Consider the following 17,482-nt stretch of genomic DNA (forward strand, 5'->3'; position numbering starts at 1 on the left):
GCAGGTGGAGAAATTTGCCACAGATATTTGCCATTTCAAATCCTTTAATCACAAGCTCATATACATCACTATGAATTCAATTTATTCAGTTTTCTCAGTAGTTGGTGCAAGTGTTTGTAGTAAACAAACTTGATTTTGGTGCAATTAGCACATTTTTCCAATCTTGGTTGAAATCTTATTTATTTTGAACTTGGAAAAAAGGCCAAAAGGAAGTAATCTATTATTACATTCATTTCTTTTCTCTTATCACAAAGAGATCTCTCTATTTCACTATATATTGCAGTGATTCTGCAAAAAAATATTATTTCAGATGTATTCCATTTCTAGTAATCATCCCAGAAGTTATCACAAAGTTACTGGAGCTAAAGTAGGAAAGTAAAATTAGAGCTTCTTCCTGATATTAAAGTACAAGATGCTCCTAGAGTTTAACAGGTTTGACCAATGAAGTTCACATCTTGCAGACAGCAACTCTTCCCAGTCCTCCTCTTAATCCTTGCTTGCCAGAGATTATTTCAGAATCTCTCACACAAGTAGAGACCCACAAGGATCACCAAGTTCAACTTCTGGCTCCACAGGATCACCCAAAATTCAGACTGTATTTCCAAGACAGCTGTCCAACTTCAGCAGGCTATGATTTTAAGCCTGGAGTTCTATGTTAGTGGCCACAATCTGCTAGTACTTTCCAGACACTCAAGGAGGGATGATCCATGCTGCAAGGAGCTTAAGTTCTGGACACAGGCCAGTAATCAGTAGTTACAGAAAAGAAAATTAAAAAAAAGTTAACTAATTCACAATAGGCAACAAGGCAAAAATTGACATGGATATGAGAAGCCAAAAAGGTGATGGATAGATAGGAAGAAGCAGCAGATGAATTCTTATTGGTTACACCATGCACTAACATTGCAGAGCAGAAAGTGAAAGAAAAGGAATATGAAAAGAGCTGACAAACAAGTGAGTAGAAAGCCTAACAAGAGAAATATAAGCAGAAAGTGAGATCTGTATATTATTCTTTCATGGAGTAGTTTAAATTCTGCTATTTCTTAGCTGCAAAGTAATTTCCTTTATTATGTTAGTAGTGCTTTATTAATCAAATCGCTTGGACTCTATGAATGTTCTTGAAGGATTAATTTCTTTTATCTCATCCACAAAAAAAATAGTTATTTCAACAGAGAGCACCATCCTGCTTTCTTCATTGAGGATATCCTTAGAACAATGTGCTGGACTTAAAATATAATCCTTACTGTGAAATTTTTATCCTAGTTTTCTCCACTGTTTTAGGCAAATTTAATAGGTTGTGCTACACAAGCAATTTTTCATAGAGAATGATGTTTTACATATAAGGTTCTCATAAAACAAAACAACCCTCAGACAAATGGCAGAGAAGAGCTGCATGCATACCACATTTATGTCGCAAGTATAGAACCTCTATTTCTGTCCTCGATTACTTTTCCTTCCTTACTTCTCCCAATATGGCTTAGTAGAAATCTGTAAGTCTAAGTAACTATCTCACCCAAAAGATCTAATAAAAAAATCATTTTTTAATAATCTTCCTCTTACCTTCCTTCCTCTTTCCTCCTCCAACACTAATTCAAATATTCTCCTATACTTTCTGTAATAGAGGGCTAGTTCATCATCTGCAATTCCACTTCTCCCAAGTCATTTTCTTAGAAGACTTTCTATCTTCTAAGCACCTGAACACCAGGACCAATGAATTACAATTAAACTCTGTTAAGACTTTTGTTGTCATAGTTTTGTTTTAAAAGAAAGAAGAAAAAAAGGAGACATCAGTAAGATGCAAGGCTCTGATCCAAAAACCTCTTAAAGCTGTTCAGGATTCCACAGAACTGAAAATGTTGTCTTAAGAACTTTCTACATGAATAAGAGGAACAGCTCAAAAATAAAAATCAACTAGAAAAGTTCATATTATTTCATAAAAATCACAGAATGGTTGATGCTGGGAGGGTCCTCTGGGTCCATCTGGTCCAACCCCTGTTCAAGCAGGGTTCCCAGAACAGGATACCCAAACCCACATCCAGGCAGCTTTTGGAGGTCTCCAAGGAGGAGACTCTACATCCTCCAGGCAGCCTGTGCCAGCAGTCATCACCTACAGAGCACAGAAGCATTCCTGGTATTCAGAGGGACCCTCCTATATTCCAGTTTGCACTCTCAGCCTCTTGTCTCAGCACTGGACACCAGAGGGACACAGGTTCTATCCTCTTCACACCCTTCTTTCAGGTATGTGTAGAAATTGCTAACCTCCCAAACTTTCTCCAAGCTTACTAGGCTCGGCTCCTTCAGCCTTTTTATCGTAGGAGATACACAGGGAAAGGACCATCTCCTGTCAGCCCATTTCTACAGGCCATCCACGTCCCTCTGGATGGCAGCCCAGATCTCTGGTATATAAGCCATTTCTACTATCATCAGCAAATTTCTGATCGTGTGCTCTGCTCCATTATTCAGGCCAATAACAGAAATATTAAGGAGAACTGAACCCACGGGGTACCCCACTAGTTCCCAGTTTTACACCTCGACTTTATGCCACTCAGTGATGAATGACTGTTTTCAATCCACCTCATCAGCTTATGCAGCCCATGCTTTGCTTCTCCATGAAGATTTTATCAGAGATAGTGTTTACTGTGACATAAGTAAGATTTTCAACAATATTCACTACTCTCCTCTCATTTGCCAGGCCATTCATTTCATCACAGAAGTTTATCAAGGTTGGTTACTGATGACTTCCCCTTGGTGAATTCATGCTGACTACTCCTGATGACTTTGTCTTTCATATACCTGGAAATTTTATCTAATCCTTCTTTACCAATCCTTTTCCAGGAAGCTAGTTGAATACTAACAAGATGTACAATATACATTTCTGAAGCTCTATCTTACAGGAGCCAAGTACAGATGCATTATGCATTGGGATGCAGTGAGCAATCCTAATACCATGCTCTGAATTTCAGAAAGTAACATATGACAGCAGGAGCTGAGCTGCAGTATTTGTCCATAGCCAAAGCATTATGACCATAGACTAACCAAGAATAGAAGTAAACATACATTTATATTCAACAAAACTCTTTTCCAAAGGCACTGAGTTACTAAGGGCTACACAGAAAGAACATCTGTCTATATAAAAGGGAAGTTAAACACTGCAGAGATATTTAGCTCTCTTCCTTTTCCTGGTTCCACCTCTGCCCTGCTGTTGTGATTAATAAGCCACTTCACTGCTCTTTGCCTTGGCTTCCTATCCTACTCTTTCCATTCTATTTTCAATGCAAGCCCTTCCAGCAGCCCTCATAGGCCATGTAAGTTTGTTCCTGACGTTAATTTGAACCACTAGGTGCTGCTGCAACACAGATAATAAGTAATTACAACATAAACTGTCCCATAAGAAGACTAACTTGAAAGAGTAGACAAGGACTCTTACTAACATCATGCTTTTGTCATACAGCAACAGCAAATGAGCTGTCTCCAGCCTGAGAAACGATCTTTAGCTTTTCTTGGACTATAAGTGTTATTCACAGATTCATGATTCAAAAGCCAGTCATGAAAGTAGAGCGCAAACCAGTCTGTCTGCCACTGTGCTGACCTCCTAAGCTATGTAATGGCCTGAAATGCATCAAAGTCCACTCTCACAACTGAAGTTTCCAGCACAGCAATTAGTAAGTACCATGTTGCACACTCACTTGTCAAAGTAAAACATTGGTTGCCTTCCTTTGAATTTCAAACCTTTAAGAAACATTATCTATCTCACATCTTCCTTAGCAGAACATCTGTGAGTATTACTGGCTTTTCGCAACACCCAAGGTGAGTTGTCCGAGGTTGTAGAGTTCTTCTGTCTGCGTTCCCTCTGGCTAAATCAGGTACATATCTGCTAGCAAGTTTAAGAGCCTGTTTACAAGGACTTTCTGGGCTGCTGCTATCAGACTGGTCTCTCCAAGGAACATACATGATTTGATAAAAGTTTATGAAACTAGTCAAACAGGTTTGGAAATAAGATTTGTAAAGAACAAACATTGCTGTAAATCCTAAGAGTCTGCACACACAGACCATCCAGGCTGTTAGTTATTAGTATCTGCTCATCTTTGCCAAAGGAGTTGTATTTCAAATTCAATTTAGAATAAATTGATGTTTTCTGTTGGGACAAGTTACAGATTTTGACTCTTTCATTTCCATAATTCACATATCTGAATACATTCCAGAAGGGTGTTCTTGTCCAAAGAAAAATCCAAGAAGAGGTACATACCGATTTTCATTCTGTATAATGAGTCACAATATCCTATTTTTTTAGGAAGAGGAATATTAAAAAAAAACTGTAGAAGCCACTGCTCTTACATTAATAAAGATTTCCAATTGTTTAAATAGTTGTCTGGAAGCATATAAAATAGCGTAAAGAAAAATCCTGACATAATCTAGCTGATGGCCACCAGTGTTAAATTCCTTTTATCAGTCAATTTGAAGGTCTGGGATGGAGCCATTTCCTAACTTAAATGGATGTACAAGCACACTTAGTTTCCTCCTCATGAGAATTTTTTTTCTTTTTTTCCTTCAAAACAGATCAGTCTTTTCACTGTTGCTACCAAGAAAGTCCAAGTTATTCTTGGAGGAAGGTGAAAACAGTGGGCTATTCTTTAAAACCTTATCTTACAACTCAATGAAAAAGTACACAGCCATGTAGCCACATGCCAGAGACCATACCCAGGCTCCCTGTGAGGAACAGGAGGCAGGAAAATCACCAGTGACAGACAGCTACAGTGTGCTGCACAGGTCTTTGTGTTTTGGTGATAGCCAAAACAACTCTCTCTCATCTTTCCTTCTAAAAGAAGTAATTCTGCACAGAAAGAGTGCAAAAGAGTAGAATTATTATCTTTCCTGGCTCCATATTGATTTGTATCATCTAATTTAACTGGTTTACAACACAGTCCGATCCAATCCAGTGACTGAACTCATAATTCAGAAGGAATCAGCTGATTACTCTGCAGAGTCTGGTCCCCAGTCTCCTTCCCAGAACAGAATCAAGAATGGCTTTGTTTGGAAGCGACCTCAAAGATCATCTTGTTCTAATCCACTGCTGAGGACAGGGCTGCCACCCACTAAATCAGGCTGCCCAGAGCCATATCCAGCCTTGCCTTGAAGTTCTTCAGGTATGGTGCAGCCTCCACCAACACCTTACCACTCTCTCAGTAAAATATTTCCTCAACATCTAATCTAAATTGCCCCTCTTCCTGTTTTAAAGCATTCCTACTTGTCCTGTCACTATCAGACCATTTAAAAAGTTGATTTCACTCCTGCTTACAAGCTTCCTTTAAGTATTGGAAGGTCACTATTAGGTTCCCCCAAAGCCTTCTCTTCTCCAAGCTGAACAAGCCCAGATCCCTCAGCCTTTCTTCGTAAGAGAGGTGCTCCAACCTTCACCTTCATGGCCTTCATGATCATCTTCATGACCTTTCTCTAGACCCACTCCAACTACTCTACATCTTTTCTGAGATAGGAACTCCAGACCTGAAGCAGATGAAAGGACTAATTCTCAAGGCTTGGAAAAAAAAAAATTAAGAAAAAGGCTTACCACAACCTAATTCTGCAAATCTCCATTCCTTTGCTATATCACATTGACAGTGTACAGTTATCTCAAAGTCAACACAGATGTCATACTCTCCTTTTCCATTTTCAGTTGACAGAAGAAATTTACCGGAACATTTTCTCAGATATCAAATATACAAATTTCCATGGTACATCATAATATGCTAACCATTTATGTGAGGATGAAATTTCTTTTATATAATATTCTGATATATCAGTGGGATATAGAGATAATGATACATGTGACTGTAAAGGAGGCTTATCTATCACAGTAAGTGCTGATATTATGAAGAAATGCATAGCTATAATATTTACAGCGCTGATGAATGAAGTTTCATAGGGAAGGCAAATACTGATCATTACAGATTAAGACTACGTTCAGGCATAAGGTGACAAACATTGTAAATTTCAGTCTATCACCAACTTTGATGTGCTGAAGTTTATAACCTCTATAATGTTAATTTAACATAGTTTTTAAATGCAAAGTTGAAGGCTGAACAGGATCCCTAGGTTCAATAACAACTGCTGGAAATGCATGTACATTAAGTTTTACAGAACAATTTATTTTTTTTCTGTTCAAGGAAACACTGTGCATTCTCTTTTGAGTTTATAAGCAGAAATGAATCCAAAGAAGTCTTACTGTTTTCAACTGATTTTTTTTTTTTTTTAAAGTAAAAACAGTTTTGTCACCTACAGTAATTCTACTTTTGATACTCCTTATGGAATGTTTTACAGCACCACTCATTCTAATTTAGTCCTGACAAAAATATATTTTCAAACTATCTGCTAGAATTGGATTCTGCTTTATAAATAAACTAATATAATTTTGCAAAAGAAGAACAAGGCTAACGTGAATTCCCATTCAGAGTTTACATAAGATAGCAGAACTGAAGTGTTTGCATAACATCTAATATCCATCATAATATTACTTCCCCTATAAATTCTTTCAACAAAAAAATTAAGAACTTATCCTTAAAAGAGATATTATTATCAAAAGAAGAACAATTAAAAGCTATTGTTACACATTTGGGGGGGAAGGGAAAAAACACAGTCCCCTGTTATATTGCTAAATACCTAAGAGTTTTCCCAGCAGCAGCCACTACAGTATTTTTTTCCACAGAGAATCCTATCCATCAGGTGCATCGCTGCAGCACACACCTCTGTGCAGTTCTGCTTTTCTCTTGTGCATGCTTCGAAAAAATAGTATTACAAGGGCAAGAACTGCAAGAGCTGTCCAGTATTCCTGTTTGGAGGATTGTCACATCAGGATATTCCACAAACAAAGGATTCTGCCCAGTCAGAAAACATTATCAACACAAATTAAACAATTTATTCACAATATTCCAAATATAAATATCACCAAACCCAATGGTTACAAAGATGGATTCTTGGAAATTATCAGAAATGTTCTCAGTGACATAAGATCTGATCTTGAAATGGTTCTTCATCCTGAGGCAAGTTTCATTCTCTGTGCAACAAGTCAGACAAAGACACTTCCCATCCGTGGAACCAAGAAGCCATTCTGAAGCAAGGCTTACATCCTTAGGTTAGCTTAGAAGAGGATCTGTGTATGGTAATAAATACACATACACACAACTTATACTGTTTTCATTTGGATTCAAACCCTCATTTTCTTTGTTCCCTTGAGATTACTGATCACCAGCTTTTTTTAAAAAGCAGTTTCAGAACTCCTCTCCTGCATTATTGAGTGACTCAACTGTTTTGCAAATAATTACCTTTTGGAATTCTAACTGCAATCATTTCCTGTCCTGACAGCTATCAGAACTTTTTAACAAAAATCTTGATGCCAACTAGACATAAATAAGCAAAAAAGCTGCTGGAAGAAAACGATTTTCTTGCCTACTGCAGCAGTAGTTGTATTTATATGTATTTATATATGTATATATGCATGCAAAGGTTTTTCCATGTTATCTTTCCTAAAGTCTGGTATGTTTTGTGTTTGTACTTTGCATAAAACCTCATATCATATAAACTCATCACCACACGTTATATAAATCTACAGATAGGATTAACATGTGATTAACATGTGCAATTTACTGTGGCTTCTAATTTGTACCAATTACAATTAAAATCAGTAACTTTTGTTGGTAAAAGGAGAATAGGCTCATATTGACAGAATTTGATGGATACCATGATAGGTATTAACATCCATCTTTGAAAGAAAATGAGGAATAGTCATTTGGGTATTCATAAACTCTTAACTAAACAAATAAATGATACACAGACCCACATAAAAACTTGCTCATACTTAGAATTTGAAATTGTAATCAACAGTTCTGAATAATCTGAGATACAAAACTTGCTTTTGCCAGTTAGCCTTCCAAAAGTGGTTTAAAGAGTAACTGATCTTCTAGTGGGGCAGGTGCGCTACATTACCAAAATGCTATGCAACTATTAATTACTGTTGTTGTATTGCTACGGAAAACCTAAAACTATTATTGAAAACAGTAATTTCACAGTAATTTCAGAGATTCCCCACCTGCAAACTGTTATTCCAAAACACAGCAGATATTGAAAAGCTATCTTCAAGATGGCAAGTAGTTTTTTGTTTTCACCTAGAGATAAAGCGGCCAGCATACTGTAAGATGAGCCTAAATTACTTCTCCAGATTCTCAGAGTTTATAAAACAGCAAATGTCTCCCTACACTGTGCTCCTCCTCCCTGATGCCCTTTCCCTGAATGAGAAAGTACAAGTAGAGTCAGCCATACTATGCACATGCTATGTTTTCCAACTGGGATAAACAGAAGGCTATGACATTCTGATGCCTCTTTTACATCGAGATAACATTAGAACATCAAAACAGAACTTCTCCAAAAGGCTCAGATGTGTTCACACAGTACCTCTTATTTCTTTGCCACGCACAAAAGAAAAGGAAATTATAGCTGTTAAAACAGGACAGGAAGATTAACTGTTTACCCATTCTTCCATAGTCTGACTATCGCTCCTTCTAAATGGGGAAAAATTAACAAAAATTCAAAATTCATTTTAAATCAAATGCTTTGGCTCAAAGAGCTCCCAGCCCTTGAACATTCATCAAGATGAACTATTCTTTACATTCTCTTCCCAGCTCTCACACAATTAGAAAACAATTATAGGAGGTTCACCTTACCTCATACCTGTACTCTGGACATGTTGTTTACAGTCCTACAGGGAGCCACCTGTTGGAAAACAGAGGCATGCTCTTTCACACTGCATGTGATGAATCAGGGTTCAGAATTTCCGTGAAATTTATCTTCTGCTCACCTTACGCTCAAGGGTCAGAATCAAATCTGCCTTTTTAAGGAGTACTAGACTGACACCAACCCAACAACATGAATATCTGCAAGGATTTATTATGTATGTGGACACCCTCCTTTTTAGTTATATAACTGCGTGGCTATCTTTAAAATATCTAATGAACACATGTATATGTTCTACAGCCAAAATCATCTCCTTGGCTTGACTAACTGATGAGGAAGGGGATGACATCTTGGAAGTGATTGCCTCCCAAACACCACAGGCTACCAAGACCAGTTCCACAAGTAGGGAACAACTCTGCAATCATGGGAAGTATTTCCTATTTACAAATACTCGCACTTCCTGAGGTAGACTGATACCAGAGAGCAGATTTAGTTGAAGACTGCACAATCACAATGAACCAGAAAACACAAATTAGGCTTTCTTCCTAAGCTAGGACAGCTAGATGCAAGTTATTTACTGCCCTTCTATCTTTCCCACTGCAGATATTTTGTGCTAGTCGTTCACTATTTGTTGGCTAGTCGTTTACAAAAGAGAGACTACCTAATTGCAATCTTTCCTATGCTAATTAACTGAACTTCTAGTTCAGTCTCCATTCCAAGTACTTCTCTTCAGAAAAAAAGTTTTTACATATTTAATTAAGTTTTGAACTGTATTTTATGAACTCAAAACTCAGCACCAAGAAGCACAGTTGAATTAAAACATGTATGTAAATACTAGTTTCTAAGACCTTTATTGAACACTACAAGAGACCTTCCTATTTGTTTCAGCATAAAGGCTCTGTTGCATCAACAGCATCACATTATTCCAGCATCTCCTCTTTCCAGCATAGAACTCAAACCCAGTAATGAAATCTCTAGCAAATCATTACAGTAAATATTATTATTAATAATAATGTGACTACAGAATCGCTAGCAGGTATTTATTAGTGACAATTTGTGTTTGTTTTTAATAGTTTGTGGAATGTTGGGAGAGGGATGCACCAAAAAAACAAAACCACACATTCAATTTTTCATAGCCTCCCTTTGTAGAGCACATCTTAAACGTTCCTAATTTATTAAATCAATTTGAAACTCAGCCAAATTAAGAAATGGGAAAAACAAGTCAGAACGTGGGTTTTGACAAAGTAGCAAGCATTTGCTTCAGAAATAGCAAAATTATTTGCAAAAGCACAAAATACATTTTATTTCTCAAATTAGCTTGCTGCTATCAGGTAGATCCTCACCCACAACACAATATTCTGGATGGGAAAGAACAAAGGAAGAGCAGCTTTTCCCCTTCTCTTGAATTTCTTGAATTCAGGGAAAGATTTCCGAGAGACACATACGTTGACTTTTGGAATGAAGATGTAAAATAGAAAACTATCTTGTTAGTACCTAAATTGTAACAAGTTAATCAGCTTTACAAAAAAATATGTAAAATTATGTAAAACATAGATCAGCTTTTTAGTGACCTAACCATAGCTTTTCACCAAATCTAGTTCTACCTACCTTAAAATACTAGGTCAAGAGTATAGACCCTCTCTTGAATCAACCAAGCAAAATCAGATAGCAGATTTCTTTGAAACTTTAAGTAAACAGCTCGTCAACTCTATGCAACTGTTTCTCCTGGGGAGGACAAGCTTTAAAGGACCAAGTGAGAGAAGGGAAAACCTGGTTTTCAAATTAAATCCTCAACTGATATAGGAGAATATTTCAAGAAGGTGTGTGTTTGGCTGCACTAAATGGAACTGTATACCAATGCGTTCACTGGTATATATTAAACTTTTCTTTCTCCTTTACTGAGTCATATTCTTTATTATGGCCTGATCTTGCTTGAACATTTGACCATATAAGCGAGGCACACTTGTATGAAAAACATAATAAAGTTTCCTTCTTGCGGAGCTCAGTTGTCTTCAAACAAGTAATGCATCATTTGTGACTTGTTCTTGCACATATTATTCCAGACGCTGAATGGCTAACTAATGACTTACTTCCAAATAAAATTATAAAAAGCTAAAATTTTTAAACACTACATGGATAGAAAACCCAATAAAAAATACTGAAGTGAAAAAAAAATTCCCATGAATGATCAGGAAGAATTTGAAGTAGCTCTCTAGCTAATCCTGTATGTCATCTCTTTGTTTGCTGCTGCAGTGTTATAACTGAACAGAACAAAGGATCAATTACCTTCTAGTCGCAGGAGGAAAAAAAATAAAAATCACTGCTGCTAAATGAACTGTACTGAGAATAGCATGATAAGAATAGCAGTAATGTTTTGTAACACTTCTTTAACGTCAGCTCAAGAGCATACCATAACATCACTGCCACTGCTGTCCCCAAAACATTTAAATAACCTCACATTAAGAACACAAGAGTGATTGTGCTGGACCAGACAAATGTCTGTTCCGCTCAGGATCTCTTATAGTTGCAAACAGACAACACCTAAAAAGCATTAAGCCCAGCCTGTTTCTACATTCTATTTTCTACATTGTATGTTTCTGTATTTCTACAGAGCACTCTGTCAGACCTGAACTTTTCAGACACCAAATACCTGAAGTTCTTTTTCCCCAACTGAACATCTTCATTAACTTCACGAACCTTTAGCGACCATAGCACAGTACAGCAAGAAGTTCCACAGTTTAACCACAACCTATGTGAATAATTACCTCTTTCTGTTTGAGCATGCTAACTACATTTGATGGCAGCTACCTTTTGTAGCAATACAGATCTCACAAGTAGGGCAGGGCTGTGACCTCCCAACACGGAGCACAGTGCTATAGTACCCATGCCAGGGCAGATCAGGTCTCCTAATGGATCAGCCATGACCCAGGCACCCTCCAAAAAGTACAGAAGCACAACAGTAATAAAGCAGATCTGAGGTCAAGCCAGGAAATCAAGCAACCAAAGCAGGGTCACCATCAGCACAGTATGCACAGGTAAGGAACAAGAGCCAGAGCCTGTGCTTAGAAGCAGCTCCAACCCTACTCTGCTTAGAGGCCAACCACATAGGCCTAGGCCACAGAGGGTATTCAGGGCTCCCACTGATACTGTATCCTGTGCTTTCACAGTGCTGTCAACCTAGGTCCCACATCCTACAATCAAATGATTGCAGTCCAAAGGAGTCAGAACATCATCATTAGTATACAAAATGTTTATGATGAAGTGAAAGAATGGTTACTTAAGTAAGTGGTTACTTAAATACTCGCAATTTAAAATTAAACTTGAATCTTCTGTGAGAATCAAGGATAGAAATTCTCACATCGTTGCCCCAAATATACTTTCCAAACACAGGAAAAATACCTAGGAAGTCAGGTGGAAAGCTGTTTTTCAGAAAAACTGGAAGACAGTTCATCCTCCAGGCCCATGATATTAAAAAGCTAAAACTCACATCAATACCAGATATGAAGAGAGCTAGACACCACGCTTAGGGCTTCTGCTGACACATCCAAGAAAAAGCACCGTATGGTGCAGATGGAACACCATGCCTGAACACCTCCTTTGACTCAAACAATGACTTGACTTCTGTTAATAGCACTGCAAAGAAACAACTATATGAATAAGCTGCAACACCAGACTGCATTCATGCCACGTTTTTATGGTCACCTCCACATCATTTTCAAGCAACACAAAAGCAAATTTAAAGCAACAAATCCCTGACAAGAAATCTTCTTGTTCCCCAAAAGAAATCTACTTCTTTGCTTAAGAGCATGTCAAAAACTAACATTTTTCTTAATCCTTCCAATACACATCTCTATATAGTAAGCAAGGCTGACAAGGCTGAGTTATAGGTATGGGAAAATGAAGCTAAAAATAGCCTCTTTGAATTGTAGAATCTGGGAGCAAACTGGAAGAAGCATTTGACATCACTCAAAAATCAAAGTTGTCTTTTTTTTTTTTTAAACCAATGCAGTATTTTTGTGCTTCAGATAGCCAAGCAATTTTTTTAGACAAATTTTAAAAAGTAAAGGCAGTGGCTAGATTTTCCTCCCACACTCCCATAATTGGCAGCAGATATGTAGGTAACCCTGAAAGTAATGCCTCCTAATTATTTCCATGGAAACTGCAACAGATACAAAGATCACAACTAACATTACTTGATCAAGCAAATTCTCGGCTACAAAACACTATTTCTCAATATAGTCACCACCATTAGCTATGCATTTTCACCAGCAATGAATAAGAACCTGCATGCTGCGCTCATAAAAATCCATACCAGCAGAGATGACCCACTGACATCCTGTTGAAATGCACTGCCTATCACCTCACTGTGCTCACATCCACTATTCAGTCTCCATAATGTTCAGCAAGCGTCCATGAGTGTCAGTGGGTACCATCTTTTTCACTTGGAGAAATTTATTGAAACATGTTTACTCTTGCACACTTCCATATCAGACACTGTTGTCAGGCTGCTCCTCTGCTGCCAGCTGTCACACAGTTACAGAACATAATGGAATATTGGCAGGAAGGATCAACCTCTACTGCCATACAACCAACATCCATCTCTGATGTTGTGGGCCGACATCATAAAATATGAGGACTACTCTGAAAGAAATGCCTCCTAAAACATATAGAAGTGATTGAGAGAAAACCTGACAGTTGAATAATAAGAAAATTGGTAGGGTGGCACAGACAACATGGAAGTCAGTTCCGGAATAAATTACAACTGAAGGGGGTAGGAATCCCACATTTACTTTGAAATAATATGCACGAGTTAATTTAGCTTATACAGTGATATGCTATTCAGAAGCATTTTCTTCAGCGTGGTATTTTTGGAAGTTTAGTTATCATTTTTGGCTAGATTTTATGAGAAGCCTAACAATTAGCTAGGAAACATCTGTTTTCATTTTAGAAATGCAGAATGTGAGTTCTACTTTTCCTTTCTGCTTCAGTAACCTGTATGTTTTGATAATTTTAACAAAGCTGGTCAACAGTCAAGCACAGAACCAGTAACATGTAAGAGGAAGATTAGATAATATTTAGTTAACATGTCAGATCTGTTTAAAATGACAACTGAACAGTCACAAAGTGGTATGAATGCACCTTGGCTATTAGTTCAAATGAAGGAGTCAGTTCACCAGTAATGAATTGTCAGCATACAGGTAATAGTTACAAATATTATTTGAATATTCTTCCCACCACTGTGTAAGAAAAGACCTTTTGGAGAAGAAACAAAGAAATACAAACTAAGAGATAAAATAAATCAACAGATCACCTGGAAGAATTCTCAGAAAAGCAGATGATCACAAAAGCAAATGAAAAAAATCACATTTCAGAAAGCAAAACACTATCAAAATGATAAAAGCTACAGAGAGGTTAAGGACAAGAAAATACTTGAAGTTCATCAGAAAAGAGGTCTACATTTTTGAGCACGTTTTTTTTTTTTTTTACAGAATTTCTTTCAGAATCTGCAATACCTAAGCAACCTAAATAACTGCTACCAAAATTTTGCAGGCAAGTTAACAGAATTTTTTTTATTATTTTTCAACTATTAAAGATGCTAAAGGAATGAAAAATGTCTCTTTTTCCTCTTTAATATAAACGAACAGAACAGCACATTTCTTAGTTGTTTTTGTGCATGCACGCTTTAAGCATTTTACAAAGATCATGAATAACAAAGCCTATATGACAGTTCTTACCCATTCTCCAGGGGAAGGAAAGAAGTATGAAAGAATGGGAGACTGAACAACTGAGTTTCCCTAACAAAAAAACTAAACATTAAGATAGTTTTTCCTCTAAAGTGGAACAGTTATATTATGACACACCTCATACTAAGCAGTTTGATAGCACACACTTTTCCTGTTGTGAATAGGCAATACCATAGTTCACAACTGACTTGCTGTTCTACAAAATGGACCAAGCATATATGTAATTACAGCAGCAAAACTGTGCTTCTGCCAACAAAGGAATTTTATAAAATAAATGACCAAAATGGGTTAGGTAGTATAAAATGCGTTTGTATTGGGGGAATCCTCCTTGTGCAATCTGTCTCGGTCTTATTGCTTCCTCTACAGCTGCAATACCACAAGGGAATTCTCTAGATCAAATCTCAGCATACTTGGTACACATTTCCTAAGCTAAGAAAAAAATGAAGTAGAGAAAAATACAAAATAACTCACTCAGTGACAGGCAAGCAAATTAACAGGATACTTCTGCAATGATGTATGTTGCAGAGTTTCCTTAATGTCCACAGATAATCACATCTTTGCTGGTATTAAATTTTAATGACAGAAACATCGTTATGGACAGGCAGCTGTTAAGTGAAAATTTAATTCTTCACCTTACTTTTGAGTGAAACATCAGAGAACATCTGCCCCCAGGTAGAAAACCCATGAGTCAGTCAAGTTGGAAAATTTAAATTCTTTATTCTATACCCAAGTCTGCTCATTGTTAAACCAACTCCCACCAGCCATAGAAAATGAGGGGTTCCTATCTTCTTGCCATCCCAAAAGTCTGAAAGCACTTCTGCACCTAACATACCCATTACATGCCGCTTGCCCTTTTGACATGGAAGTGATTATTCTTCTATGCACCTTCTTTCATAAAATAAGGACTGAAACTTACTTCAACTGTAGACAGAGACTGCTCACCCACACCCAAGCTGTTTCAAGTGCTTTATCCACCTGACTGATGGATGATGGCAGTTCCGGGCACAAATCAGTCGTGCCATTTCTTGACATGCATACAATGAAGAGCAGTGTGTGTAATAAATATTATGTTAATTGTAACTTCTATTACTAAATGGAAAGAGGCACAGTAACAGCTATAATCTCAAATGCTACTGGCCAAATTAGTAAACTATGCTGAAAAGTAGGAAGATAAAAGGATGTAAGGAGGTAGCAGGTTGCAGTCTGAACTAAAGTCTGAAATAAGAATCAATGACAGACAGCACTATTCTTTCCTTCACGTCATCCTCTAAAATCCTGCTTTTTCAGTCAAGGGCCATAAAACACATTTGAAAGATTTCTGCCATTACTAACAAGGCAGAGCATCTGCTGCTACAAGAGATTCCTTTCCCTGAAGTGAAATTTTAAAGATTTCTTCAAAAATAGCAAGATGACTAATTAATGAAATTCTCAGTACAAATACTGAACAGAAATGTTTACAGTATTACAATGGTTAAGATTTGTCTCTAGATAAGGCATAAAACAAAAATGTAAAGTAGTGATTCTACAGATGTGAGATTGATCTTCTCTGCTAATGACACAGCTGTGAATTTTAGCAGCTAAGTTACACAACAAATGCATACCTGCGCTTTGTTCCAGGTCCTGAACAGAATACTAAGTATGACTGGATTAATATGCTTGAAAAAGGCAAGTATTTGCTACAAAACTACCAGAACTTTCAAGAAAATCCATCATATCTTCTACAAACACAGGCAAAAAAATTAGAAGATGAATGGAGTTTGAATATGGCTTAGATTAAGTCATCTTTAAAAATAAGTGAAAATCTCAGATTTTATATTCCTGTCTTTTTTTCCTGAAAAATCTGATTAAAGGCCTCTGAACTCTTGTGGCATATCCATAAGTCAGTCAATACTTGGGGAAATAAGTGATTTTTTTCTTTTAAATATGAACAATGAAATCACAGCAGGAGCTTTGCATCCCTAAAGCTTTTTTTTTTTTAAGAATATAAATTATAATAAGGAAACTTTGAAATACACAAAGTCAGATCTGCTGGATGCAGCCTTAAGAGCAAAAGATTTGAAGACAAAACCATAGCCTGTGCCTTTGAAGGAGCTGGGATCTTCCTGTCTCTCAGTTTGTCAACTTTAATTCACTTCCTGGATCAAAACAAGTATTACACAGTTACACTGTTAGAAAAAGACCGCTGATCTTAGTAGCCAAGTGGTGATTCATGCTATTTTTCTGAGCCACACCAGCAGTCAGTTATTAACATTCAACTGTTCACTGCAATCAATAAAACACTATTAGCATTCTCAGATCTCCTGCAGCAAGCAAGAATGCAAACAACCCATAAAGGTGCTAGATTTTGAGTTAGATGTTTATCCTTTTATTTCACCCCAGCACAGAATGAACAGTTGCATCATAAGGCAGGTGGAATACTTAAAGATTTGAAAACAATTTGGGTAATACATTTGAAAAGTGCAGCGTTTTTCTCCTGTAACCAGCAAATTCCCCTTAGGCATAAAGGAAATCAAAGCCAACAAGTATACAATTATTCCTTAATGCTTTCTAACACGTAATATGCGGAACTGTGGGATTTATTTTATTATTATTTTCTTAAACTGTCAGTAACCCACCACTAGTGTCCATAAACTTGTTCAGAAGTCATAGTTCACTGCACTCAAATTTATCCTCTCTGAAAAATAATTTATTAGCTCTATAACAGAAGCTTTCTGCAAGTGCTCTTAAAAATGTGTATACAAACAAATCCTTTTTATCCCTCTCAAATTTCATCATAAATAAAAGGGCACACCAGTTAACAAATACCGTTACATCTCTTATTGAAACACTGAATTGTCTTCCAACTTCCAACTTGTCTTCCAACAACCTTTTGACTAATTCAACATACATAAGCACATGAGAAAAGACTATAAAGGGATTTCCTTTCTGTTTCCATAGTATATATCCCTAAACTCAGAAAAACTACTTTGAGGACATTACAGCAAACATAAAAACACTATGCCAGGGTTCATTTGCTGTAA

The 17,482-nt window shown here is 37.0% G+C and overlaps 1 protein-coding gene across 13 annotated transcripts in view; it reads right to left on the reverse strand.

Moving 5' to 3' along the window:
• GPHN (gephyrin) overlaps positions 1–17,482 on the reverse strand; it is a 262,511-nt gene that overhangs the window by 203,848 nt on the left and 41,181 nt on the right. The window contains exon 2 of one of the 13 annotated variants that reach the window (XM_085225017.1): positions 8,709–8,757. The exons of the other annotated variants lie outside the window; for them this stretch is intronic. The gene's annotated coding sequence lies outside the window, so the exon portion shown is untranslated. The remainder of the gene's footprint in view (positions 1–8,708; positions 8,758–17,482) is intronic. 13 annotated transcript variants of the gene reach the window in all.

The sequence above is a fragment of the Meleagris gallopavo genome, chromosome 5 (genome assembly GCF_905368555.1).
Source record: "Meleagris gallopavo chromosome 5, MGAL_WU_HG_1.1, whole genome shotgun sequence".
In the NCBI taxonomy this organism is placed as follows: Eukaryota; Metazoa; Chordata; class Aves; order Galliformes; family Phasianidae; genus Meleagris; species Meleagris gallopavo.